Here is a 3,331-nt window from a genome sequence, read left to right as displayed (position 1 = left end):
AAGCAGGTTTTGGAAAGCCATAGTTGTGCCTTGTGTTCTGTCTCTCCCGGCATTCCCAGGTGGCACAAGGCACAGCAGAGCTCTGTGCTCTTGCTTTGCACGCCCCTGAGCTCTTATAGCAGCCATGGGATAGTGCCCCTGGATAATGGAAATATTTCCTCCCTCTCACCCGTGGCTGGGCAGTGAATCTGCTTCTGCCACCCCTCACCTCCCTCCACCAAGAAATTCCCTCCCTGCACAGCGAGCTCTGGTTCCACACACCATCATAGTACCAGTAAATAAATAAATTAATTAATAGCCAGGCTTACTCCAGGAAACTCAAACAATATTGGATAAATCACAGAGACGCAGCTTAGCCACAGTCCTTGGATTTCCTCTCCACGCCAACACCCAAAGCATCCAGTGAAGGCGGGAAAATGCATCCCCATCCCCTCTCCCTCCCCTCTCCCTTTTAGGTATTAAAATTGGGGACCAATATCACAAAACTCAGCGGTGTGAGAGGTTTAAAACATCCATCAAAATTACCTGACGGAAACCTGGAATGTGAACCTGGCAATGGCTTCTGCAAGAAGCATCTGTTTTCCATGAGAAATGTTGGGATTTTATCAAAATAAACAAAATAAAGAATGCTCCTATCCAGCACTATCTTAAAAAAAATCAAGAAGTAAAACCAATTTCCATCTTAGGTATTTTTTTTAGCTAAATATAAATACATTTTGAATTTCTGCCCCAAATGTAATGATTTTCCAACAGAATATTATAAAAATAATATTTTGATTTTTAGCAAAATTTCTGCCTGAAATATTTTTTTTTTTTTTTTGCTCTTAGCATTTCTAGCTTTTAGGTTACACTATTTTTCCCTCCAGTATTTCTCATTCTTTTATATTAAATGCATATTTGGTGACCTCCTGTGGTTCCCATGGATTAGAACGGAGGAGCAGGATGATTAATGGTTTCAGTTTAAATATTTTATACTCTCTGTAAAAACAGTACAAACTGATGGATGTGTACATTGCTATTTCCACTTCAGTGTCAGGGCTTCCTTGATTATATTTTCCCCTTATTTTTCCCCCACTACCCAACACCATTAACATCTTTTTCCCATAGAAGAGGGACCCGAGGGCTCCTTGCTCCCATGTTTGGCACAGGCAGGACTCCCACACGTGAACAGATACTGCCCTAATCAGGGCTTTCAACCTTGAGGAGCTTTTAAATGCTCTAAGTGTATTATAATGGTCTCCTGGTCTCAGGACAGACAGATGTGAACCGCAAAACTGAAATGTTTCATCTTTTGGCGCCTTTCAGTATGTTCCATGCTGTGCTTCAAGTTTGCTGAAGGATCAGAATTACTTCAGTTCTAGGTAATATAAACAGAGTGATCAAAAACATTTAATTATTCAGGGTCAGCAAATCTGGAGAATCTAATAGTAACAGACAGAAATAACCCTTCCAACCACTCTCATTTTCACTAACTATTATAAAATAGAGAACTGTTTAATTACCAGAAAATATCATAGTGAAAAGACCCAGCATCTTCCCAAGAGTCTTTCCCAGTCCACTCAAATGTATTTGGCACTAAAGCATAATTTAATTTTCTGTAGATACAGGGGTACACACAGACACACACAAACAGCTCAAACCCTTATCTCACGCCTGTTTCAGACCAACTACTCGAACGCAGGTGCAGCCCTTTCAAAATGCACCATGGAAAGAGACTTTCACACATTATTTCTGTACCTGTCACCCTGAAATGTGATGATGAGGATGATCCAAATGGAAATGACAACAGAAATGGTTTCCCTATTATTTCCCCTCTTTAACTCCACGTTATGTACAGGTGTCTGGACAGCACGCTTCACAGCGCAGGGGCACACATTTCCCATATTGGTTTTCCTCCCTCCAAGGAAAATGAGGATGGTGCAGAGATGTCTCCCAACATACTGATCTTTCTGTAGTGGTGTTTTTGTGAATACAGAGCTGGCACAAGTATATGCTGACTGGCTACACGGGCCTCAGCAGCAAAATATGCAATCAGAGAATACCCAATTTAATTAGAAAGTAATATGGGGGGTTGGGAAAACACAGTTTCAACTGGGATTCATGCACTGCGATGACCTGGATTACAGCAGGATGCTGATGACACCCAGTCCTCATGAAATCACATTAATTACGCTCATTATGTGTAATAAGAATAAAAGTCCCACCAGTTAACACACTTATTGCTCTAAGGGATGGTTTTACTAAGCTGAAAGCAATTATCGAAGCATTCAGTGGAAAAGGAGAAATTAAATGCAAGTATAGTAATGATACTTGGGATCAGTTAACATTTACAAGATGTTTACAAAGCTTTGTTCTGTAGTTGAGAAAGTAAGTTACTACTAAAGTAAAAAATTAAAAAAAAAAAACAAACAAAGAGAAAACCTATAAAACAGTGTCACTTAGAGGGGAAGTGGGAGCTGATATAAATATAACAGAAAAGAGGGAAGCTAAGAACCATAAATGTTAATTTCAAGCTATAAATTACAGAAATTTGCCAGAGGAAAATAATGACACAAGAAAAACTCCAAGTTCAGTAGGAAAAAAAAATGATCTGAATTATGGTACTAGTTAATTGTACAAAACAAGATACAGAAGAAAGAAGTGCTCAAACAGATTCTTCTGCAAAATATTTGGGGAAAAATGTCATAGCACACAAATATTCAATGATGACCCAATCTCAAAATAACCCAAAAGGGAATTAAATTGCAGCAATGAAAGCCAGATTTTTTTTTTTATATTAACTTATAAAAAAACTTAGCACGCAAGAGTTTTATGGCAGCTGAAGGAGACATCCCCTGAACTGTGACAGTGGATTTGTAAGAAGAAAGTGCCAGTTTCAGAGGACTGAAGGAAATCCAGCCTGGTTCTGGAATGTGGAATGGGCCAGGCAAAGTCAAATCAAGTTGCTATCAGAGCAGACAAATTACACTAATGTTATTTCCTTAACAAACAAGGGTTTTTTCCTTATGAATTAAGGTAATACATTTAGAGTTAATGCTAACTGATAGGCATTAACTCTAAATGTATTAGTAAATAGTATCAAAGTAAAAGGAAAATATTTTGTATATTTATCTGGCAAAGATAGTCCTGGTCACAGAATGTTCAAAATATTTGGTTGGAAATTTATATTATAATATAAATCCTTGGAAAATATTTTAGAAACTGAAATACAGTGATAACCTTACTATTAAATAATCATATTTTATCTGATAATGGAATCAAATAGAATGACACCAACACACACCTGACAAACAAGTTTAAATGCAACTGCAAAAAGAAGTTATTGTCAAGT

The sequence above is a fragment of the Lepidothrix coronata genome, unplaced genomic scaffold (genome assembly GCF_001604755.1).
Source record: "Lepidothrix coronata isolate B3197 unplaced genomic scaffold, Lepidothrix_coronata-1.0 Scaffold142, whole genome shotgun sequence".
Classification (NCBI taxonomy): Eukaryota; Metazoa; Chordata; class Aves; order Passeriformes; family Pipridae; genus Lepidothrix; species Lepidothrix coronata.
The sequence above is the reverse complement of the archived record's forward strand: the minus strand, read 5'-3'. Positions refer to the sequence as shown.